Here is a 25490-nt window from a genome sequence, read left to right as displayed (position 1 = left end):
CATTTATCACCGCCTTTTCATAGATGAAGAAACTGAGGCACAGAGAGATTAAGTAACCTGCTCAAAGTCACCCACATCATAAGTAGTAAAGCCAGGATATAAACAAACTCTGGCAGTTTCAAATTCCCTCCCTGCCCCTGCCCACCCGATTTGGACTCAATCGATCTGGAAGGAGCCCTAAAATCAGTATTCAAGTCTCCAGGTGATTCTGAAGCAAAGGCAGTTTGGGGAACCATCCCATTAAGTGAACTTACTTTGCACTGGATGGCTAATTCCTTACGCATGTCTTAGAAATAATAGCTCATATGGCTAGTCCAGTGGCGCGGTACCCTTTCATTGGATCAGTAAACATATATGTTTGAATATTCTTCAGTGTTCTTTAGGGACAATGCTGAGGGGCCTGGTGAACTTTAAGAAATACTGCATGACCCAAGGCACAGACCATCTAGTTTAAAGGCACTTGTGAGAAGTTGGCCATTAGGAAGAGATCACAAAAGCCTGGGTAGAAGGTGCAAAGCAGGGTTCCTAGAAGGGGATGTGAGCTCAAAATGGGAGCAGGGTTTGCAAACGTATGAAAGGAAGAGGGAAATTTTTCTGTTCAAGGAGGAAGCAAGCACTCAGAAATAGTGCTTTAAGGCTGGTATTTATGGGCCAACAAATAGGCCCAACAAGACTGGATGAAGTTAGGACTTCCTTTTGGGAGGTGGCTGGAAATACATTTGGAAAAGTAAGTTAGGACAAGATTCTGGTGAACCTTAAGTGCCAGGTCAGAGCAACCCTATGAACAACGGAGGGCGGCAAGGGTGTGTATTAAAAAGTTTGAAAGGACAAAATACGAGGGCCAAGCTATCAGCCGGGAAAGAACAATCTGCAGCCAGTCACTGCACAGGCTGGAAGGAGAGAGAAGAGATCAGAACCAGGAAAACGATGTTGAAGGAACATTCTAGCGTGGGAAAATATCTTAGAAGAGTGGATACACATGGACCGGGGAGTCACTGGATCGGGTTATGCCATTGACCAAGCTGAGTGATTTGGAGCAAATTGTCTACTTTCTAAGTCCTGAGTTTCTTCGCTGGAAGATGGGTATGATTATGATAATTCCTGCTCTTACAGACTGAGCAAAAATAGACAAAAGATTTCTCTAGGATGGTGCCCAGGATGGTGACAGGTCAGAATTTTGAGTTTTCAGGTCCCTGTGACTTAGAAAATGGAAGACATTTTATGGAAGACAAGGAAAGAAAGGGAACCAATACTTGGTGTTTCAAGAATTGTGCAGGAATTATAAACGCATTACCCTTCACGACAACCTTAGGAGGTAAGTATTTTTATCCCCATTTAACAGTTGGCTTAACTAGAGGAAAAGAGAGTCGTTTGGGTGTATAAATCAGGGTCTGCCTGAATCGAAAACTTGGGCTTTTTGAACTTCATCGTATGGCTTTAGATTTGTAAAGTTCTATTTTATCTCACTGGTTTATACCTAATGTTCTAGTCCGAGACTATTTTGAGGTTTGATTCTGACACCTAGCCAGGCAATCATCCCTCCAAACTTTGTGTCATCTGAAAGGCGGCCATCAATTTTGCTGAGATGGGGGAGAAAGTTGGAGGAAGGATTTTTTGGAGTGGAAAGAGAGTAGACGCCCTTGATCTATTAGGTATGAGTCAAGGTTACCCGCCTCAAGTAGATGTGTAGACACAGCCTGATTGTAAAGTGGCTATAAAAGCCAATGGAATAGTTTAACCGGCTAAGAATGATAGCGCAGGTGGGTGGCAAGTAAACGATACAAGCCAGTTAACCACCAGGCACCGAGGCAGGGAGTAGAGAGGGTGGTGTAGGTGGATGAAATACTTCCACCAAAGAAAAGTAGAAAATGGGAAAAACGAACAGTAAAGGGAGAGTTGGCTGGTGGGAGGTCAAAGACAAGGAGAACATGCCGAATGCTAACATTGAAGAACACAGGTTAGGAAGATGGAAATGAGATAGACCGTCGTCGGAGGAAAGCACAGGCTCCAGTAAGGGGAAGAAATGATGATATCAAAGAAGCCGTATAGGTATAGTGGAAACCATCCTCCACAGGGTCAAGCCTCCCAGTTTTAGTGTCCATCTTACGGCAGGCCCATAAAAAGTTGTTAAATACATCTAAGTGTTCTTTTGACGGGGTAATCTATTTATTTATTTTTTAATGCTTATTTATTTTGAGAGAGTGCAAGTGGGGGGAGGGGCAGAGAGAGGGAGACGGTGAATCCCAAGCTGGTGCTGCCCTGAGGGAGCAGAGCCCAATGCGGGGCTTGAACCCACAAACCGGGAGATCATGACCTGAACGGAAGTGGCACACTTAACCAACTGAGCCACCCAGGCGCCCCTACGGATGCGGTACTTCTGAAGGTACTTAGATGTTGACAGAAGACCACATTTCGAAGAGGGAGCCACGTGTTACCAGTGGGATACTTCTAAGAAAAACCCATGTTACTCAGGACAAACTGTGGACTCTGAGGAGCAGCTTTTGCTCGGGGCCTAGGATTTCCACCCCAAGGGGGTCCCAGAATCTCCGTCCTGTTTTGGTTTGAAGCAAAACGGGAAGTGACATGCGCCCGCATCTTTCGCCCAGCTGGGATCATTGGAAATCCTTTCTTGGTCATGGAATCAGCCCGCTCTCTGGTATGTTGGGAACCGTGATATTGAAGCAGGAGCCCCTCACTGAGCCCAAGTCCATGCTTTCTCCACCCTCTCTCAGCAGAGGAAGCCCAGGGGCTCTTGGTGTTCCAAAAATTAGCGTTTAGCGTGTTTCAAGTGCCCAAGTGACAGTTAATCCCGACTGAATGCCATTAACGACTCCGGGTTACACCTGAAAACAGTATTTTTTTAGTCGCCTCACCCCATCCCCACCTGTCAATCCTTATTCTGTTCTTGACTGGCCCCCCACCCAGATTAATGATAAGGTGATTCTCCGTCGTTTGCCAAAAGAGACTTGGTCAAAGAGTTGACCTAGGGGAGCCTCGCTCCCCTCTGGAAACGATTTTAAAGAGAGACGCACACACAGAGAAGCGCAGGCTTTCAGGCGCTGCGGGCCACGGCCTGCGGGGGCAGAGGGGCTCGAGAACCCACGACACGTTTCTCTGAAGCCTGTGCCCGGTTTTCGGGGCCTTTTGCCCGGCCCGGACTTACTCGACGGCCCGTCGGGGATGTTGCGGGGGTGGGGTGGGGGGGGCGTCTTCTTAACCGGGTGTCGTGTTGGTGGTGTTTCCATGCTGGTTCGGGGCGTTGTGTGGTGTGTGCGCGCACAGAGGAGGGGCGGGCGGAGGTGCAAGACCCTCTCTTCCAGGGTGTTCTGGGGCGGTTGCTCCGGTGTCCCCCAACCTAAAAAAGGTGACCCCCTCCTCGCGAGGTCCGAAGTGGCGGGAAGCCGGGTCCTCAGAGGCTCCCGAGGGCGAGGGAGGCTCTAAAACCCGGAGGAGGAGACGGTGCGCCGGGGCTGGGGAGGGCGCGGGCGCCCAGGGGAAGGGGCCGCGCGGGCTTTCAGGTAGAAACACCCTCCCGCTCGCGGGGCCCCGGCCGGCGCGGGGGGCGACCCCGGGGCAGTGGCCGCGCCGGGCGGGAGGTTTCCGGGCCCCTCCCGCGCCTCGGGCTTGTGAGGAGATGGCGGCGACGGTTTCCCGGCTCCCCCGCCCCGGACGCCGATGGCGGTGCGTTCCGGCCCTCCCCCACCAGCTTCTCCCCCACGGTAGCCGGAGCCGGTGAGGCCGGGAGGGCGGGGAGCCGAGGACGAAAGGCGAGAGGGCGGAGGTTGCGTGGTGCAGGCGGCGGCGGCGGCGGCGGCGGCGGGAGGAGGGCCGGCGGGCGGGCAGGGGAGGAGGAGGAGGAGGAGGAGGCGGGAGCCGTGTCGCACGCAGCTCCAGGCGGGGCAGCCCCGGCGGCTGAGGGACGCAGCCAGACCTTGGCGGGACGGGGATTTAACCGGGGCCCGGGCTCAGCGACCAGGTGGAGACGTCGCCCGAGCCATTTAGGCACCAAGGGAAATGAGGGTGAGTGGCGGCGGCGCCGGGGCCGAGGGGAGGCGGCGGCGGCGGCGCAGGCCCGGGCTGGAGCCGCGGTGTCGCAGTGACTGGGGCCGCGGCGGCCGAGCCCAGGCGCCCGGCGAGGCCTGAGCCGCCGAGCCGAGCCGCAGCGGGGCGGAATGGCGGCCGGGCCCGGGGACTCGTGGGCGGAGGACGCTGGGGCGGGAGGGGAAGCGAGCTGGGCCCGGCCCTGAGTCACCCCGGCCGGCTCGGGCCTGGCCGGGCCGCGGTCCCGGACGCGGGCTCCGAGTGACCAGGCCTGGACTACGCACTGGAGGGGGGAGCGGGGGGGGGGGGGAGAAAAAAAAAAAAAACCCGATTCATCGCACCCGAGGCGGCGGCCTGGTGGCGCCGGCCTCTCTCCTGGCCGCGACCGGCCTCGGGCTGCGGGGCTGGGCGGGCGAGCGAACGGCTCGGGGCAGCCCGGGCGTGCGCGCCTCGGCCCCTTTCGTACGGCGACCCCGCGGGGCGCCCGGGCTGGTGCCCTTTCTCCCCCCCCCCCACCCCCTCGGGACCGCTAGTCCCCCGTGCGGCGCTTTTCCCCCCGACTCGTGCTCTCAGGAAAGTACTGGGCTCGCGAGCAGGAGGAGCCGCGGAGCCGGGCTGTGCTTTCCGGTTCCCCGCCCGCAGGCTCTCCGGCTCCCCGCCTGCATTGTTGCGACTGTGCAGGACGCTATTATCGGGTCACAGTCGCCCCTTTGCCCCGTTCTCTCGGGGGAGCGGACCGGGGAGGGGCGCAGGGATGCTAGTGCGGCGGCCGAACGAGAAGGAGGGCCCCCCCCCCCCGCCCGGGTGCCCGCGAGTCGGGCCGGGCCTCGGCGCGGCCCCGGCCCTGCGCCCGGCGGGAGCGCGCGCTGACCCTGCAGGTAACCCGGGGCGCCGGCGGCCGGCGTGGGGCGGGGTCGCCGGCAGCCTGGTTCCGCCACCTGTGCCGCGTTGGGGTCCCTGGACGGAACGGCTGAGAGAGAGGGAGTTGCTTTAGGAACATTCCTTGAGACCGATCCCCAAAGTTAAGGGTTTTCTCTCTTTAGCGAGCTCTTTGCCAAAACCGGGATTCTCTTTTCCGATTGGATCGCAGTTGTTGCTTTTAGTTCGTAGCTGGCGTTAGTGGTAAGTGTGCAAATACGGAATTGCAGTTAAGTTATTTATGTGCTGTGTGTAGTTGCCCTTCCCCGAAGTGGCATTAAAACAGTCAAAGTTAGGAGTGGAGTAAATGGTCACGCTGTTTTTGAAATGCACTTATTCCGAGTGGCGGAAGGGGAACTAAATTCACTTTTTTAACTTTAAGCCCTGAGTTTTTAGGACCTAAACTGTGTGCAGTTTTAAGTTTAAAACCTCTTTTTGTGGCCACGTTGCCTACCTGATTTTCTGAGATCCTGGAGAATTTATTATGGCTTGTGTAGCAAACTAGGAAATGTTTGAAAAGCAAAACCAGTTTTGTCAGGGAATTTGGGGGGTCGGATAGGAGATTTTCTTTGTTTAAAAAGGTTCTTGGATATTAGAATTTTTTGGTTTTGTTTTGTTTTGTTTTGTTTTTACTTGGCAGTGCTGTTTGTTGCTTTCCCTGGTAAGAGGAATCGGCATTTCCAATTCCAAAGCACACAAACTTTAACCCTAGGATGCCCATTTGGGGGGGTTTTTGGAGAGTGCTCATTAAGTTTGAGACGGGTGGCTGAATCACTCTCAGAAAATATTAAGCTTTTTTTCCCGTGGTTGGCGCCATCTTTTAAAAACAATTTTGCCAAAAAAGAAAAACACGGTAGCTAGCCTAGTATTTGAATTTCTCATGCCTCCCCTCCGAGCCACATGCTCAGCTCTTTGCAGCAGTGTCTCCCAGTCCTAATGTCTGGGAGACCACATCAGGAGGCCGAAGGGACACACGAATGCCTCAGCTGATTCTGCAGTTTCCTTCCACCTTAACAGCCCCTAAGACTCCTTTGCCTCTTGCTGAGTATCCAAGAGGTGAGTAACTTAGTGTTGACTGTCATTACAGCCTTCACACTTTTCAGACTATGAAGTCCTTGAAGGCAAGAGATATGCCTTATCTGTGCACCCCCACGATAGGATAGACCTCGGCTGTGGGTACCTCAGTTGTTTCTTGAATCAATAAATCCAAAACAGTTCTGATCCCCGGGCTGTGGCCACTTCTGATGGGGGCTGCAGAAAGCACTGCGCTTGTGCTGGTAGGAATGCAAATTTCATTACAATTGCTGTTAGCCCAGGATCCAATACAGTGCCCCAAAGGAAAAATGCCCGGGTTTTCTTTGTGGAAATCCAGGAAAGTGTTAAGAAAACAAGTGGCAAAACTTTAATTAGCATTTTCCCCCCTTCAGAACTAGTTTTAAGGTGCAGCTTTACAGTTTTAAAAAAACTTTTTATTTCTTTATCAATTGATCGATTGCAACAAGATTGAAGTATTTTCCGCCAGGTTAAGTATTTGCAGCCTTGCCTTTGAAATGAAATCCCTTGGGAGCTGAGGCCCTTCCCTGTTGAAGAGCTGAGGTGCGCCCAGCAGAGGTACTGGAGTCTTCTGTGACCTCACCTCTCGGAAAGGCCATTCTTTCCTTGAGGCCCTTTTTTGTTTGTTTTTTTGGTTTTTGTTTCTGTTTTAAGAAACTCCCTCCTAGTATACCCAGGAGGCACAGTGGGCCTTTCTTTCAGCATGGAAAATTAAAATGAAGGTACTTGAATTTTGTTTATATTCATTTTTGAGAGACTGAGACATTTTGAGTGAGGAAGGGAGGGGCAGAGAGAGGGAGACACAGAATCCGAAGCGCCCCCGCCCCCCCCCCCCCAACTCACAAACCACAAGATCATGACCTAAGCCGAAGTCAGATGCTCAACTGACTGAGCCACCCAGGTGTCCCAAAATGAAGGTACTTTAAATTGAGGGGCTGTTACTTGCCATTCTTCAAGTTAAAAATCAGGGCCCCCAGAAACTTAGGAATGTATTTGTGTTTTTCTTCTTTGCTGTTTCAGCCCCACATAGTTCCCAAAGCCCCCGGCCTTCTATCTTCAGCAGTAGAGTCAATCTGGAATATGAGGTCTTCAGGGGAGCATTGGCTTATTTCGAACTTCTCATTGAGATGTACCTAGAGAAAAGAGTGTCCTATTTTTAAGGGCCAATTCTGGGTTCACCTTGCTCTTTTTTCTGATACCTGGTACTTTGTCAGTAAAGTGGTCTTTTGTTTTTCAAAACTGAGGGGCAAACATTAAATGGAAAGTAAATGAAATTTGGAAGGAAGGCCCTTATGTTTATTAATAAGGACTTTCAGCTCCCTGTTTATAACACATATGTTTAATCATGCTTTAAACAGAATTATGATGCCTAATGATGTTAAGGTTTTTTATTCACACAGATATTTTCCCACCATATGTATGTTATTTATTCACTTATTTTTGCCGAGGACGTTTTGCATAGAACATTTTGCTTGATAGAGAAGACCTGGGGTCTGATTCCAGCTTAACTTTGCTGAGCCTGTATTTCCTTATTTGTAAAATAAGATGGTTTTTAATCGATACTATTTTAAGACTTCTTTAGGCCTTCAAAGTGTGTGGATGCCATGGGAATGTCACAGCTTTTAACAGCATTTGAAAAACTGTCCTCTAAAGCATACTCTTACTCATGTGTAAAAAACAGACTTGTGAAACCTCAGTTTGATAGTCATTTAAATTTTTTCCTTTGGGCAACTTGGATCAAGTAAGCAGAGTCCCCTCACTGGCTTCCACTCCCTGCTCCAGCAACACTATGGCCGTTTCCCTGTGCTGGGCTTTTGTCCCCTGCTTTTGCTCGAGCTTCCCCTCTGTCACCTGACGGACTCCTGCTCCTTCAAAATGGTTCCACTTAGGCCCTGACCTCTTGTCCCACCCCATCCAGGGCTAGGAGTCCCCCCGCGCTCCTCCTCCCCCCCCCTTCGCCATCCCATGAGGCCTGGCCTGGGTCCCTGTCCCAGCAATTTACCCTCTGATTGGACTGGGTGGTTTCTCCCCCTAGATGGACCTCCGTCAGGGCTGGGAACGTATGCCATCCATCTGTCCCCTACATCTAGCACCCTGCCTGTGTCTACATTCATTTAACTCCTACTGTGTTCAAGAACAGACTCCCACCTGGAATTTTTACCAGACTTCATAAAGTGTGGGTACCGCTGCCTAATCTACCTCACAGCATAGAGCTAAAGAAACTGAGGCTCTGAGTACGGAAGGTCAGACCTAGTAGGTGGTGAAGCCTAGGCTGAGGCGGAGAGACTCCGGAGCTCAGGACTGCAGACAGCTGCTTCCTGAGTGTTTTCTATGAAAGAGAAGAGATCAGAATGGAAGTGCCTTAAAGATTGATAACCCATCACGACAACCGAATTCATTGTGCAGAACTCTGCTTGACCGCCAAGAATGCTTATTCTTCTTGGTCTTTCAGCAACTGGTGGACACAGAAGGAGAGTCATTAGGCACTAATGGGATAGAAGTGAACAGTTCAGGGGGCACCTGGGTGGCCCAGTTGGTCAAGCGTCTGACTTCGGTCAGGTCATGAACTCATGCCGAGTTCAAGTCCTGCATCGGGCTCTCTGCTATCAGCACAGAGCCTGCTTCAGATCCTCGATCTCCCTCTCTCTGCCCCTTCCCCTTTTGCACACCGTCTCTCAAAAAAATAAATAGAAAGAAATGAACAGTTCTGGAACTTCAGGACTGTTAAATTGAGTGTGATTCATTGGCCTTGCAAAAACGCATAAAACCCTTTTAAGACTGTTCAGATCTAACAAGTTGTGATTTTTAAAAAGGCCTGTGTCAGAAAGTATTTTGGAAGACCTAGAATGAATGTGTGCAGCCATTTAAAATCTTGTGTGCATGAAGTGTGTAGGCGCTGGTGAAAATATTTAAAGTAGTGCAAACTGGTTGTAATTCTAGGGTGGTGAACTCGTGTGCTTTTTAATGTCTTCCCAAAAAATGTTTTCAGAAACAATAGATAGAAAAATTTTTTAAGAAACCAAATGATCTTAAGGTGGCGAAAGCCTCTCCCAGCGCACTACCGAAAGTAGGAACTGTAAGAGAAAACAATTCCTGTAAAGGAAAAAATCAGAATAATTAAGTTTCTGGATGTTAAAATGCCAGAAACAGAAGGACACATGGCAAACAGAGAGATATTATAAACTTACAAGCAATTTAACTTTCCTTACAGAAAGAGGACTTGTAAACCAATAGGATATAGAAGGCACCTTCCTCTGCCATGGGGAAAAAAAAACCAAAACGCGCCAACTAGTACTTTCTAAAAGAAGGAGCAGGAAACACGAAAGTTTCAGCTCCACCAGCAGTACTCCTAGAAATGCCAATCAGGGAGATCCTGTTCTTAAAAATTTTGGCATAGAAGAAAAAATAAACCGCTTCAGGTGAGGATATGGAGAAACGAGCCCACTTGTGCGTTACTAGAAAGAGTAATTTAGTATGACTTTTCCGAGAGAAATCTGTTGACACAAGCTTACAAACTATGTGTGCCCTTTGAAATCACTCACTCTAAAATTTAAGAGCGGAAATGATGAATAGATTGATGCTCTCATGAGGACACTTATTTAACACCATCATTTGAGCGTTTGTTTTCAGTGTTTTGCTGTTAAGGACAATTATTTCATCGTTTTTAAATAACTTTGCATTTCTGTAATTCTGTATTAATGATTATTCACTGAGCATCAAGTGACAGAAACATGCTATAAAACCATTTGTAGGGGCGCCTGAGTGGCTCAGTTAGTTAAGCGTCCGACTTCGGCTCAGGTCACGATCTCATGGTCCGTGAGTTTGAGCCCCGTGTCGGGCCCTGTGCTGACAGCTCAGAGCCTGGAGCCTGTTTCGGATTCTGTGTCTCCCTCTCTCTCTGACCCTCCTCCGCTCATGCTCTGTCTCTCTCTGTCTCAAAAATAAGTAAATGTTAAAAAAATAAAAAATAAAAAACCATTTGTAATGTCTAAAATTTTAGGGTTGTGGTATGTGAGTACATACCTTAAATAAAAAGATGACAAACCAAAAAGTCATAGTGATGATCTCTGAGCAGTGGATTTATGGGCTATTTTTAGTTTAGTTTTTCTGGTTTTCATTTTTTCCTCCCGTTTTCTACAGTGCATGTGTATGTATAATACAGTGGATTAATTTGTAAAAACGACCACAGAAAGAACAGTGGAGCTGGTGGGTCTCCTTGGAGCGAGGCGGTTCTGCTTGGTTTTGCGTGGAAATGGCCTTGGTGTCGGCTTTGCGCGCCGGCGTGCTGTCACTGACGGTTCAGTGTGTGCGGGGAGGGCTGCCCGATTTCCTGTTCTTTCCCCCACACCTTCATCCTTCAGCTACTTCAGGTCCCCTCACGGTTCGTGATCTCCCTGAAACCACCTTAATCTCATGAAACTCATAATTTTGAGATTTTAGTAAATTCTCACACTGGATTCATTACTGACCGATTGTCTTTGGTGTGGAAGCTTCCTTTTCTTGGTGATGCTGTGAGCTTCCTATCCTTTTTTGCTGACTTCATAACTCCTAGTAATAGGTGCAGTTTTAAATTGAGTGTGTATTCTAAATGACACAAATGAGGAATGCAGTTGGACTTAGGAGAAAAGAGGTACATCGAGGAAACATGGCACCAAATGCCAGGACTCAAATGCCTTCACTATGTAGGTGTTAGTTAACCGTGTCGTGACTGAAGTAGTTAAGTGTGCCCGAGAAGCAGCCGGAAGTCAGGACGTGGGGGAAAGGCCGGAACCCGAACCTCCCTCCCTGCTGGATGGAAGGAGGCCTGCCTTCCTTCCGGCCCAGAGTCCAGTTGTGCCGGACCGGAGAGAAGTCGAGTGCTTCACCACCTGCGGGAGGGTGGAGAAGAGGAAGTCCCAGAGTGGTGTTTTCTGACTTCCACCATGTGAAACATTCAAAATCCAGGAGGTGTCCTTGTGGGTTCATCTTAGGTGTAGTAGCACCACTTTTTACTCAGCATTTACTCAGCGCCAGAGACCAGGCTGGACCCTCGTTGGTGACTTTGGAGCTGCTCTCCCTTGGCTTTCTGCTCCTTGGAAATGCCTCACTTGGGACGGAAGCCTCTCCTCCACCTTCCTGGTTGATGGTGAACTTGGACGCAGTGCCGGGACATTTTACCCGTGTTCAGAGACTCCGCCGGTCAGCATCTCCTATTTGACACAGTGAAGAAAGAGCACCAACAGGGGCCTCAAAAAACACAAAGGCGGGGTCAGGGGGAGGCTTAGTGCTGCAGTAGATACTCAGCCTGTTGAGCAATTTGCCCAGTCTTCCCTTCAGTGGTACTTTGTAAATGTTCTGTGTGTTGGTGACTTTGCCGCGTATGGGTTGTTTTTTGATGTCTGTAGGTGAGCTGGGGCATTCCTCTGGTGAGGCATGTCATACAATCAGCTTGATATTGTGAAGCTTCGTTTGCTTTTGTGTGGTTTTGGGGCGTCACTTTTATCACGAAGGTGTTCCACTTTACACGTTTACTGCATTTTCACTGTTGTCATTTGGAGCCGTATTTGTCCATCTGTGTTCTGTGACATGTAAGTGACAGGGGTGAGAGAGAAGATCTGTGAATAAATAAATTTAGCAAATACTTGGTTGCACACTGAGGGACCTTTGACATGTTAGTATATGTTGCTCTTGTCACAGGGAGATCTAGATCTTCCAGGGGATATATGTCTTCCAGGGTGTGTATGTCTGTGCCCGTGTAAGGTGGACCCTTAATACAGCCTTTGAGGGAAGAAAACCCTTCTACCATATTAAAGAATGTATTTTGTTTTGTAGAACACATTGATTTTAGACTCAGGTGACAACATGCCTTGAAGTAGCAAGTGGTCTCAGTAAATCGACGTGTTCATTTTTGTTGTGTCTTTGGCAAGCACCGATAATGGAGTCTGGAGGCCCTTGTGTTCTTGGGAGCACTGTGTGCGAGGTGCCGTAGAGCCTGGGATCCTGACGAATACGGTTAGGTGTGGAGTTGTCTAGAAGCGATTTCTGCTTCACTTTATTCTGTGTCTGAATCCTAAATGCTCTTACAGGAAGTATCTTAAAACAATTTTTTTAAGCACATGGATTAGCATTAATTTATAGTCAGTGCTGAGGAACACCAACACAGTCAAAGCGTGCGTCACCCGACGTTTTCTTGGTGGGGTCCTGCTAAAAGTACTTTTTAAACCTGGAAAATACTGGTTTATGGCATTCACTACAAAGATAGGTCAAAAAAATTTTTTTCTTTATAACTTGAAACTGCCTGGACTGGAAATTTCAGTCCGTTGAAAATCAGAAGTGGTGTCCCTTTACGGCCTTGGATTCTTCCCTGCTCTCTCCCATGGGTTCTCCTGCATTTCGAGCTCGGTGGTTTCCAGGGTGTGAACAGTGTTCTCAGGAGGTGTTAGGCCGGATTAGTTTGGGAAGCATAACCAGGTCTGTTTTCTGGAGCATTTTGGCCTTTTCAAGGAGGGAATTTAACAGGCAGTGATTCCCAAAGTTTTCAGCCAGTTCGGCCCTTTTTTTTTTTTTTTTTTTTTTTTTTTTGCTTGAAAGATCTCTTGACATTAGCTTCTGCGGAGAATATGTTGCTCTTCCAGTTGTATCTTTTCTTTTAGTGGACATTCAGGAGCTCTCTCCTGACTTGATTCTCTGTTCCAGTTTATTTTGCTGTGGGGCTTCCCGGTTTTGCTTCCGCGGAGGTAGTTGTGATGCTTCTAACCGTTGGCTCACTGGCTCCTGCCGAGCTCCATCCGCACTGACCTCCCCACCCGTCCTGCCCCAGGCGACTCCCGTCTCGCTCCCTGCACCGCTCCCTGCCCCGGGCCCAGCTTTTCTCTCGCTAGCCTTCTCTCGCTAGCCGCCTAGCAGAGACTCCATATTGCGTGAGCCAGCTACCCAGTTCTTCCTCCACAATGCTGTGTACTCGCACCTTCCTTTTTGGTCCGGTGCCGGCTTCGTGACCTCCTCGCGCTGCCGCACCTGTGTTCAGGCTCAGCCGCGTGTCCCGCGACGAGAGCCTGCCCCCAGTGCGGCTGGGAGTCCCCGTGGTTTCGTGGATTGGGCTCTGCTTGCGGTTCTCGAGCGTCCTCCCGCTTGCGATCCCCCCTGCTCCCCGGAAGCTCAGAAAAACCCTGCGGCCCCGCGCTGGGCGCAGAGCCGCAGACCGCCCGCCTCCCCGCTCCCGGCTCCCCGACGGGCTCCTAGACGGCGGGCACCAGGGGCGTGTCGGGCCGGCCCGATGCTTCTGGAACACAACTTAATGGCATTCCAGTAAATCAGACCGGTTCGTAGGAGTTCTGTTAACTTTGAGATTTTACCTATGATGTAGACATTTTTTTCTGATGAGCTGATTTTTAGAAAATGTCTGTGGTTGAAGGATTCACAGACTGTTAACCAGCAAACCATGGTGCACTAAAATTTCCTTGTGAACGTTTGGGTGTGGTGTAAGGTAAACATCCGACCTGTTGCTTTGTTGGTAGATGTATTAGGTGAGTGTGCGTGTTTGTACGTAGGACAGTAGATTACCGTAATAGTTGTAGTGAAAAGCAGTTTTAAAACATTCAGATGACTGTCTTGGCAGCAATGAATGGGACTGCAGTTTCACATTAAAAAAAGGGTTTTTGTTTTTTTGTTTTTTTTTTAACGTGGAGGAGAGGGTTTTGAGGTATTGAAGGCCTAGTATAGACTTAAGTGAACACATACTACTCTGTGTCCAGTTTGGAAAAAATTGCTCCTAAAATGTGCTGCTTTCTACAGTTATTGCATTTATACCTTGCATAAGTTGGTTTCTTTACAAAGTGTTGATGTGTAAGTTTTATCTTAGAAAATTGAGTTGTTTGTGAAGCTCAGGCCCTCTGAAATGTCCTTTTTTATACATGTGTTTTCCCCCCTTACAGAACCATGAGGGGATCTGGATTTTGTGATTTTGGTGTTCTTTAAAAAATACTCATTTTCAGCTGGAAACATGGCTTGATGGTTTTCAAAATAAGCTATTTGATGCATAAGCTTGAAAGCTTTGCTTGAGAAAGAAAAACGTAAGTTAATGAAGTACATTATGTGAAATCAAGAATGTTGGCGGACATTTCTTGGAGGCTTCCCACGTTAGACTTGAGTGTGACACTAAAGACATTAGTACTTCCCCAGTCAAAACTAGTGTGTTGATAGAAATCATGGGGCTCCTGGGTGGCTCAGTTGGTTAGGCATCCAAATTCGGCTCAGGTCATGATCTCACGGTTCACTGGTTCGAGGCCCGCGTCAGGTTCTGTGCTGAGCTCAGAGCCTGCAGCCTGCTTCAGATTCTGTCTCTTTCTGTCCCTTCCCCGCTCGTTCGTGTTTCTCTCTATCTCACTCTCTCTCAAAAATAAACAAAACATTAAAAAATTTTAAAAAAATCAGTCACAGTCTTAATATGTAGAATGTTCTTTATGCATATTTATGTGTGGGGTTTAATTATTGTAGAGGTGCAAAAGAGCCACTTTTCTGTTTCTTATTCTGCCTCTAAACAATAACCTAAAAATCACCAGTATCATAGTGACTACAAATGTTGTGTACATTTGTATCTCTCAGTTGTGTACCCTGAGAGAAATTCACTACAAATTTTTGCAACTAGAACTGTCTTGATTAGGAGCGGTTCCATTTTTTTTTTTTTTTAAGGTAAAAATACTAAATGTAAATCTGTTTCAGAATCCTCTTAGGGGTAGCTGATATTATGGGTTTACCACATTTTTTCCTTTGTTACGCATATGGCAGGTTGTTCTGACTCTTCATGGGGAGCAAGATTAAAAAACAACACCAAAAAGCAACCCTCACCTGCCTTCAAGAAAAAAAAAAAAAAACCCTCTGTCACTGAAGGTCATCATCAAATGGCACGTTTTCTGTGAGCCCAGATGATTTACTCAGATAATTGAGAGACTGGATTTATAATCTAATTACATTTGATTGACTCAAAGCCCAGGTTCAATACGCATATATTATGTATCACTCACATAGCTTTCCCCCAGTATTTGTAATGTCAGAGGACATAAGTACTTGATATTGTAATAGCTACTAAGGACTTTCTCAACAAGCTGGTATTTTTCGGGGCAGTGACTGAACATGTACACAGAAGGGGGTGCAGGTCTGACAGGTGGGCCCACAGGAGCAGTAGGCGAAATCAAGCTCCTAGAAACCCTGGGAATCAAGACCCTCGTCCAGGGGCGCCTGGGTGGCTCAGTCAGTTAAGTGACCAACTCTTGATTTCAGCTCAGATCATGATTTCACAGTTGTGGGATCCAGCCCCGTGGGATAGTCTCTCTCTCTCTCTCTCTCTCTCTCTCTCTCTCTCTCTCTCTTTTTTCTCTGTCGTTCTCTCAAAATAAATAGACTATTGTCCACGCACCAGAAACATTTCAGCTAAAGGAAGGTGATTCTTGATTTCTCTTGGTGTCGTCAGTAGGGTGAATACATTTTTAGAATGTATTCAAATCAAAATGTTAAAAACCCTACATCAGATAGAGTGTTGAGGTAGGACTGTGTGTCCTTTTTAAACCAATTTGTAGCGAAATGAGAAGTGTCTTTCAAAGTTCACCTAGCTCAGGGCAGTTGCTGACCAGAATTTTTGACTCAGGGTTGATTGAGTAGCCGCGGCGAGTGAAGCAATGAAAAGGCTTGAGAAAACCCGGACCAGGTGACGGTCTTGTTCGCCTGGCGATGCGGCAGCTTTGGCAGCCCGCCTTGTGGCCGATGCCGGTTAAGGACTTAGCACTGACCCACGAGAGGGAAACCGTTCGCCCCGCGTGCAGAAAATTGGGCGAGTACTTGAACGCCACTGTGGGAACTAGGAGTTGAGACTTCATTTAAACGAAAGGTGACAGGCAGTTGTGGTAAAATAAGCACCTCTCAGTGAAGCGGCCCCCGTGTATGAACCTCCCCAGGGAGGGAGAGACCGGCCCCCTGCACGCGGCCCCTGTGATGGTGCCTCGCCAGCCAAGGGCGCGCGTCTGCACACGCACGGCCCTGTGGCCTTAGGATGTTTCCTGGACCGCCAGCATCCCGCTCACCTCCAGGGCCCCCGTGACTCGCTGTGTGTATCTATCTGTTAGCCTGGGTCCCGAAATTGCTGCGGCGCCAGCACGGAAGAGGAATCTCTTCGGTGCCGTTGAGCACTGAAAACTCTTCGGTTGTGGGTTTTCCAGCCTTCGTGGCTTCAATAGGACAGCAACACACCCGTTAACTGGTAAGGTAGGTAAGAAGCGTTCTTTAAGCTGGCATTTTAAAGCATCCTGTTGAACATATTTGGTGGTAGAATGAAAGATTCGGATGAGTTTTAAGAGAGAAGGAGGTCGATTGCAGGGCACCTGGGTGGCTCAGTCGGTTAAGTGTCTAACTTTGGCCCCCGGCATGCCCCGCGTCCGGCTCTGTGCTGACAGCCTGGAGCCTTCTTCAGGTTCAGTGTCTCCCCCTCTCTCTGCCCCTCCCCCACTCGTGCTCGCTCTCTCTCTCTCGCTCTCTCTCTCAAAAATAAATAAACATGAAAAAATTAAAAAGATTGAGATTTCAAAGAAAATTTGAGCTGTTAGCAACTGGATCGCCAAGTCTGTCAGAATACAAAGCTTCCACCTTCTTGATGACAGATACACTTTGAGGGGAATCTTTGGAAAGTACTGCTCTTGGTATTATCAGTTATCAAGGGTATTAAGACGTTTTCAGGCAACATTAATTTACCTCATTTTGACTTAAGAAAATATATATGAACACGCTCGCTTTGACATTTCTCCCCTGAGAAGTTTTTCGTTGTATTTTAAATTTAAGTACCACTGTTAGGAATTTCAAGGACACCTGATAACCTTTGTGGAAGTGTTACTACAAATAAAAGCAAGTGTCTCCTACGTGCAGGGTGCTCTTCTAAACATTGTATTTACGTAACTCGTCTGTTGCTTTCAACACCCCTGTGAGGTCAGTATTGTTTATTGCCCATGGCACACAACTATAGGCACAGAAGGCGAGGAATTTATGCAAGCCCATGTAGCTGGTTGGGTCGTGAAGCTAGAAAATTGAAGTCTACATACGTTTATATATTAACTACAGTATTTGAAAAAGTCATGGCCCTGTGTAACGCCGATCCACGCTTTTTTTTTCTTTTTTTGAGCGAGACCGAGCATGAGTGGGGGAGGGGCAGAGAGAGAGACACAGAATCCAAAACAGGCTCCAAGCTGTCAGTGCAGAGCCCGATGCGGGGCTCGAACCCACGAACCGTGAGATCGTGACCTGAACCGAAGTCGGACGCCCAACCGACTGAGCCACCCAGACACCCCCTGATCCACGCTTCTTGAATTGTTTCTACAGTAGGAAATACATTTTATGGGGAAAACCCGGACATACACAGGCGTAACTGAGATAAAAGATGCACTGAGTAATCCTTACCTTCTTGTTATGTTCTGTGAGCTCTTTTTTTCTATTTTACTTTATTGAAAAGTTCCGGTTGCCATTTACAAAGTTGATCTCGTGATCCGCACATCAATGAATTGTAGCCCTCAGCTTGAAAAGCGTACATGTAGATAATCGTGATTAAATCTGATGCCGTTTTTCTTTGTTTTAAAGCAAACAGAAATGCTTGGAAATAAAATACACGGCAGCACCAGACGAGATCCTTGAATAAATCTACGGGAGCATTGTGCCAAAGCTGAGATCTGCAATTCAGTCTTCAGCAGTGGAAACCAGTTTCTGTGGACAAACCCGTCAGTCTGTACAGCACCTGTTAAGTAGTAACAGGTCTTCTGTGGGTTTCCAAGTTTTCTAAAGCACTTGACACTGGCGAGGCTCGGGTCGCCCTCCTTGGAAGTCACTTGGTAATGAAAGTAGGAAGGGTCTATGTGCTGGCTGAATGGAGGTTCAGTTATGAATTGAATGATACTTAGGGCTTTGAGTGCAGTATGGATTTTTAGGATTTGAAAGGACTCTCTTGGTTTAAATGTTCAAGTACTCAAGCTGAAGAAGAAAAATTATTTAATGCCTAAGATGTTCAGAGGAGAAAATTCTGTGCTTAATGACATCTGAAATTTCTCATTATTACAAAATCCTGTGTGTGGGTGTGTTGGGGAATGATTGAATTAGCATGTGCACATATTTATAATTAGAAAGACAAAGATTGAACACGAGAAGGCAGCTCTATTGATTCATTTGGTAGAAGTGTGAGGGCCTGCTAATTTCAAACCTCTGCGAGTTTTTAGAGAGCGGGGAAAGGCCGAGAAAGAACTAAGCTGTGAAACTTGAAATCGTTTTGTGCTTACCCCACCCCACAGCGGTGAGTCCTGGCCTCGTTTCTTAACTTTTTTAAAGCCATCGCTGTTAGATTTTTTATGGCTCGTTTCAGTAATTCTTGTCGGAGCTGTGCCTAAGGCCTCTACATCCTGTGAACGTACCTCCTCTCAGCCCCGGCTCTGCCTGCAGGAATTGAGAGCACCCGTCCGCGGCTGGGTGACAGCATGTCCGTAGTAGTTCTGCGTGCCAGTGGGCTGCGTGGGTTTTGTGTCGGTTCGTGTTAAGTATCCTCGGAGATTCAGGCGTCTTCTTAAACCCTTGGAGTAGCAGACTCACCAGTATCTCCGGAGCTCTTGCGGTGCGCCGAGGCCTTGCGTTCGGTGCCGAGGACTCAACTGTGAACGAGGCCCAGGCCCCTGCCCCCCAGCCCCGGCCTGGTCCTAGAAGAGAAGTCCTGGTTTTCAGAGAAGGACCCTTTGTTACTGCTGCGTTTTCCGTTTTGGTAGTAACAGCTAGAAGTGTCTGTTTTCTTTATCGAAACCTCCGTTACTCAAATAGCAGTAATTCTTAGCAAAGTAGCCTAGTTTTGAATTCAGGAGAGCAAGCAAATACGGTATTTGATATTTGCTTTTTGTTTCCTCACGCTTTCCAGATTATAAAATATAAGTGTATTTCATGAATGAAATAGGAAAATAAAAAATGAGCCCCTACTCTCATTTTTTTTCAAAGACTTCCTTTTTTTTTTTTTTTTTTTTTTTTAAAGAGCAGTTGTAGGTCCACATCAGAATTAAAGAGGAAGGCACAGAGATTTCCCACATACCTCTGCCACATACGCAGCCTCACCCTGTTATCAACATCTTGCACCAGAGTGGTCCATAACCTACATTGACACATCAAAATCGCTCAAAGTCCGTAGCTGATGCTACCACCTACCTTGGTGAGGTACATTGTATGGTTTTGGACAAAGGAATAGTGACCTGTATCCATCATTATAGTATCATGCAGGGTAATTTCACTGCCCTAGAAATCCTCTGTGTTCTATCTCCCCCAACCTCAACCCCCTGGCAACCGCTCATCTTTTCATTGTCTCTGTAGTTTTGCCTTTTCCAGAATGTCCTACAGTTGGAATTATACAGTGTGTAGCCTCTTGAGATGGACTTCTTTGACTTCATCACATGCCTTTAAGATTCCTCTGTCTTTTCGTGACCCAATAGTTCATTTCTTTTTAGTAAAGACTAATACTCCGTTGTCTGGATGTACCACACGTTAGTGACTCATCCATTCATCCACTGAAGGACATCTTAGTTGCTTCCAACTTTTGGAAGTTAAGAATAAAACGGGCAGGTTTTTGTGTGGACGTAAGTCTTCGGCTCCTTTAGGTGAATAGCAAGCAGCGTAGATGCAGATCATAGGGTAAAAGTATGTTTAGTTTTCTGAGAAACCAGCCGATTGTCTTCCAAGGTGGCTGTACCATTCTGCATTCCCACCGGCTGTGTATGCGGGCCCCTGGTGCTCCATATTCTTAACCAGCATTTGGTGGTGTCAGTGTTCCAGATTTTGGCTATTCTAATAGATGTGTAGGGGGTATCTTGTTCTAATTTGCATCTCCCTGATGACACATGATATGGAACATTTTTTCATAGGCTCGTTTGCTGTCTGTATATCTTTGGTAAGGTCTTTCGCCCATTTTTTTTTTTAATGTTTATTTTTGAGAGAGAGAGAGAGAGACCGAGCGGGGGAAGAGTAGAGAGACAGGGGGGAGACAGAATCTGAAGCAGGCTCCAGGCTCTGAGCTGTCAACACAGAGCCCGACGCGGGGCTCGAACTCACAAACCGTGAGATCATGACCTGAGCCAAAATCTGACACTTAACCAAGTGAGCCACCCAGGGGCCTCGGCCCATTTCTTAATCAAGTGGTTTTCTAACTGAGTTTTAAGAGTGCTTTATATATTTTGGTTAGCAGTCCTTTATAAAATGTGTCTTTTGCAAATGCTTTCTCTCCCCCTGTGGCTCGTCTTCTCATTCTCTGGACATTGTCTTTCATAAAAGTTTCAAATTTTCATGAAGTCCAGTTTATCAGTGATTTCCTTTGTGGATCGTGCCTCTGGTGTTGTATCCAAAAAGGCATCACACCCAAGGCCCATCTAGGTTTTCTCCTGTGATCTTCTGGGAGGTGTTTCATTTTGCTCCATTTTTATTTTTAAGGAAGGTTTTACAAACACTACATGAATAATGTTTGACATATTAAAAGTGTCCTTGTATTTATGCACTTAATGGGTTTTCATCATTTTCTGACTGAAATCAGGTGAATTAGATGGGTCTTTAAGGATCAGCTCCTACCCCCTTACTATATTTTTAGGGGGAAGAAAGCAAGCTACCATTTGGGGGAATTTCTGCAATGGACCAGGCAGAGAACTAGGCATTTTTACATCTGATTTATGTCTCATCTGAATCTCCAGTTGGTATTTGGGTCTTTCATTTAAAATGAGTTAACAGCATTAGAACTGGCATTGTTGAAGGAACCACATGTTGCCTTCTAAGTGAATGTGATTGGGAGTGCTCACTGGATTTTGATTCTCTGTAGCAGTTGGCATGGTATTTTCTCAATCCCACCTGGAGGTGAACTGAGGTGGGGGGGGTCATGGTGAGATCACCCAGAGGACCCCCTTGTAGAGAGCAGTAGGAAGCATGAATGCAGGCAGAATATAGTCAACTTGCTATCAGACTTTGAATTCAGGGTTACGTGAAGTTCAGCTGTGAGGCTTGCAAAGAAGTTGTTCTAGGAGACCGCTGTTGTAAGTCATTCTCGTTGGTTGTACGTTATTTTTGAATAAGGTATGTGGTTTGTTGTAGAAGCTGAAGCATGCTGGTTGTCCTGTGCGTCTTCATTTATACGTTTGTAATATTCATGCTTGTATGCTGGCTTTAGAACCTCAAGGGAAAATTCGTGTCCTGCTCGCACTTTTATTCCGTCACGGTAAATGGAGGTGATGAGTCAGCACGTGGTCCCAGCTCGTCCCAGGAACCCCCTGCGACACCAGATACCAGGGGAGGCAGGCCTCTGGCAGACTCCACATGGAGTCCGGCGTCCTCTCACGTCATTCTGAGCAGTGGGCCGTTTGCGCCTGGCTGTCGTGTGGCTTCTGCTCTGTGGGAGCTACATTCTCGAAGACCACCGTTCCCTGGGACTACTGCAGTCAGTGACTTTCTCCTCACAGACCTTTTCCTTGATGTTTTGCAGACCTTTGACGCTGTCCAGGGCTGGAATTTCATAATCCTGCCCTCCCCTGGCTCCCTGGTTCTCCCACCCGTGTGTTCCCTCTTTGCAGCGCTCTCTCCTTTTGGTGGCTGAGAGGCAGGGACTCATTTCCCCTGTGTCCTTTACGTGCATGCTCTAGTCGCCACCTTTCTTTGTTCTTTATGCTTTGAAGATTTGATCTGCGTTGTTGAAGACAACTTACATTTTTGTAAATTACTAAATACATTTCTTCAAGGTGTGATTTCCTTTGGAATCCGGTTCTGTATTTTTTAACTGCCTTGGGTGTTTCATTTTGGTGTTCTTTTTTTTTTTTTTTTAATCCCATTCAGTGTATGAAAAGGAAGCTCTTTATTTTCCCTTTAGATTTAGGCTTCTAAACGTAACATTTTCTTAATAATATCACCTTTCTCTCGGGGGTTCTCTTTAATCCCTTTAACCCTTGGGGTTTTGCCAGCATGAGAACTTTTTCAGTAAGTGTAGAATTTGGTGATATTAAAAATTTCATAAAGACAGATTTATGAGTGGATGATCATCATTTAACCTAGAACTGCCATGAGACTTTGCTCTTATGAGTTCGTATTTATTTACAGTGTAAATAGTGTTTATTTTTATGAATACTTATTTATAGTGTTGATCCTCTGGCTGTGTCAGGAGAGCATGGGATGGTGCTTGATCTTGGGGTTGTGAGTTCAAGCCTCATGTTTGGCTTGGAGCCTACTTAAAAAAAAAAAGTACAATTATATTGTTGCCAAGTGACTGCCTAAAGCAGGGGGTGTAATTGCTTGAGATTCCTGGGAGACACAGATGTTTTATAACTTTTTTTTAATCATGAAAGATGTTAAATAAAGTACAGCAAACATGCCTACCACCGAGAATTACACGTTAACCCATTTAACATTATTTCCTACTTACGGCGTGAATGGGTTTTATAACTACCGTAATTCCAAAGTAAGGATGAGCATAGATGATACTGGCAAGAACTGTCAAAGAATAAGCAAAGTATCTGTGCATTTTTGGTGGCACAGAGGTACTGCCATAACTACTGTGGTCTGTTACCCACGTTCATGATCGGAGGAATTGCCAAGTTTCAGCTAGAGGTTAGTGGAAGATAGGATGCACTCTTTCCCCGTCTACAATCACCATCACCCCGAATTCTGTCCATGGGCCCCCCACCTCCACCCTCCCCCGTGGGTAGCATTCTTACTAGTTTTTGCTTTACCCTTCCATTTTTTTTCTTTCTGAAAAAGAAAAGCGTGTCCGTAACGTGCGTGTTAGCATTTACCCCCCGACGCACAGAAGGAACTGTGCCGTTTCCGGTCTGGGCGCACACGGAGAAATCCCTGTTATCAGCCGTCGAGGTCTGCACAGTGGCCCCTTGTGTGGACGTGCCGTCCGTCAATCCTGCCCCCTGGCGGTGGATTTGGGCTTGATGTCCAGGCTTTCGCAGCGACTAAACTAGAGTTGACAACCTCGTGTGGGCTTGGGCCAGTTTATTTTGGGGACACGGTGCTAGAAGTGAGGTCGCTGGGTCCGAGGGTAAATGCGGCTGTGATGTCGTCAGACCCGGCCAAGGGAGCGTTTGTGTCGAGAGTTCCCATCAGCCATAGTTAAGTTGTGAATTTTTAACGTAAGGTCTGCCAAATTCTGGAATCCAGAGATAAATTTGTGGAGGTTTGTAGGTACAAGTTTGAGAAGCAGGCCTTGCCATGTTTCATTCCTTCCTGCCTGTGCTCCCGTTTCCGGTCAGCCCTGCTCCCACTGTGCCTGCTTGGGGTAGTTTCGAGCATCCAGCTTGCCTTTTCCCGTTGCTGGGAGTCGAGGTCCAGCCGGTGTCTGAGCTCTGATCGCCTCCAGATCCATTCCTCTGCCTTTAGGCACACTTGGATCCCAGGTCCACAGAGCCTCCCGGCTGCCATCTCCAAAGTCACATCAGACACCTCTCTTCCCTGCGCTGCCCACTCACAACAGAGGCCTGGGTTCCTGTGCCTGTACCCCCAGCCTCGTGGGATTCGTTTTCCTGCCTCATGCCCTTCGTCCCTCGTGAAGCACCCTCCCGCTTGCTCTCCTGCCCTTCAAATCCTGTTCATCCGGTTCAGAGCACACATCTTGTGAAGCCTTCTTGATCATTGCAGCCAGGAGTGATTTCTTTCAGACCCGCTGAGCTCCTGGTGCGGTTTTTGTCTGTGTTGTTAATGTGGCAGTAAATCATACGTGCCACAGGGCATCTCTTCTGGGACCTTCAGCTAAGCCTTTCAAATTAACATTTTCACTTGCTTCTGTGTGTTGCAGGAGAATATAAGCCCCTCTCTGGGTAGCATCTTAAATAGCAGTTCTGAAAGTTGTCTTTCTGGTAGAATACTTGATAATACTGCTGCTTGGGCTGAGCGCCGTATGTTTGCAGAAACCTGGTCATTGTGTAGAGAGATACATTCCTTTCTAGAAATGAGCTGAATTTGACCCATAAAAATGTGTAGCTGGCATGCTTTAAAGCTGTTTTTTTTCTTACCAGCTTTATTGAGGTATAATTCACATACCATAAATAAAGTTCAGTTTTAAATGCATAATAATTGATTTTTAGTACAGCGACAAGAGTTGTGCAGCCATCACACAGATCGGTTTTAGAGCATTTCCATCACCTAGAAGAGATCCTGTTGTACCTGTTTGCAGTCACTCTTGATCCCCAACCCGGCACCGATCTACTGCCTGTCCCTAGAGTTTGTCTGTTCTGGACATTTTGTACAATGAATGGAATCACATAGTCTGTGGTCTCTTGGTTCTGGTTTTCATGTAACATGATGTTTCGGGAGTTCATGCTGTAGCACGTATCAGTACTTTGGTTTTTATTGCCAACTTGTATTCTTTTGGGAATAGATGATATTTTGCTTCTCCATTTACCTGTTACTGGACATTTTGGGTTGTTCCACTTTGGGGCTGTTAGAAAAATGTGCTATGAGGATTGCCTGGATGACTTAGTGGTTGAGCATCTGACTCGTGATTTTGGTTCAGGTCTTGTGGTTCATGAGTTCGAGACCAGCAGGTGGAGCCTGCTTGGGATTCTGTCTCTCTCCCTCTCTCTCAGCCCCTCCCCTGCGCTTGCACTCTCTCTCTCTCTTAAATTTTAAAAAATGTGCTATGGAAAATTAAAATAAATAAAAATGTGCTGTGAGTATTTGTATATAGGTCTTTAGGTGGACGTATGTTTTCTTGGGTTTTTTTGGTGGATATCTAGCACTGGAATTGATGGGTCGTGTGGTAAGTATGTTAACTGAACCTGGTCTTGTAATGCCCCAAATGTTTAAATCTTTGAGTGAAGGCATAAACAAGGCAATTCAGGCACTCAAGATACATTCAGGTCTTGGGGATTTGGCTTTGAATTGGTTGTTTAGGAAATAGAACCACTTCCCATTTGGCAGTGTGGTTCTGTTGCTTCTCTTACTTTATAGCTGTGGATTTAAATGTTTGAATGACTTCAAGTAAGTAGAGAGACAATTCAGATAATGTCTCTAAAAGCCATCTGTTAAGATATTAATTGAATTTTTTATACTTCTTGTCCACTATAATTGCTTGAACTTCATTGTGATCCCTTAGTTCTATATAGAAATGTAATAATATACTTTATAAGTAACTAAATTTGGCAAGCCTTGAATTTCAGTCATGAAGCCATGTAAACTTCTAAGGTGGTAAATGCCTTTGCTTATAGATGTACAAGTGAAACCCTCATTCTTGAATGTGGACATTGTTGGCCTACATTTATAAGATATTAGCCCCTGTTCTAGCATCTTTAAGATTCCTTCTTGATTAAAAAGGTTAAAATTTTAAATAATTAACATTCAAATGATAATTTATGAATATTCAAATGAAACCATTTTAAACAGATTTGGGAGTGTAAGTATAAATGTCTGTTTCGTGAATTTGCTAGTTCTTCCGTGATCTTGCGTTTGCAGTCATTTGAACTTGTCGTTAC

At 46.9% G+C, this 25490-nt stretch overlaps 1 protein-coding gene across 2 annotated transcripts in view; it reads left to right on the top strand.

Annotated features, from left to right (window-relative positions):
- The first annotated feature begins 3583 nt into the window (after window positions 1–3583).
- CUL1 (cullin 1) overlaps window positions 3584–25490 on the top strand; it is a 103937-nt gene continuing 82030 nt past the window's right edge. Inside the window, exon 1 of one of the 2 annotated variants that reach the window (XM_027075694.2) lies at window positions 3584–3732. The gene's annotated coding sequence lies outside the window, so the exon portion shown is untranslated. Of the gene's footprint in view, window positions 3733–3881; window positions 4021–25490 lie in introns of those variants that run through there. The other variant, XM_053217928.1, reaches the window with a different exon arrangement.

Source organism: Acinonyx jubatus, chromosome A2, assembly GCF_027475565.1.
Source record: "Acinonyx jubatus isolate Ajub_Pintada_27869175 chromosome A2, VMU_Ajub_asm_v1.0, whole genome shotgun sequence".
Taxonomy (NCBI): Eukaryota; Metazoa; Chordata; class Mammalia; order Carnivora; family Felidae; genus Acinonyx; species Acinonyx jubatus.
Note: the sequence above shows the minus strand (reverse complement) of the source record. Positions and strands in the feature narration are given on the sequence as shown.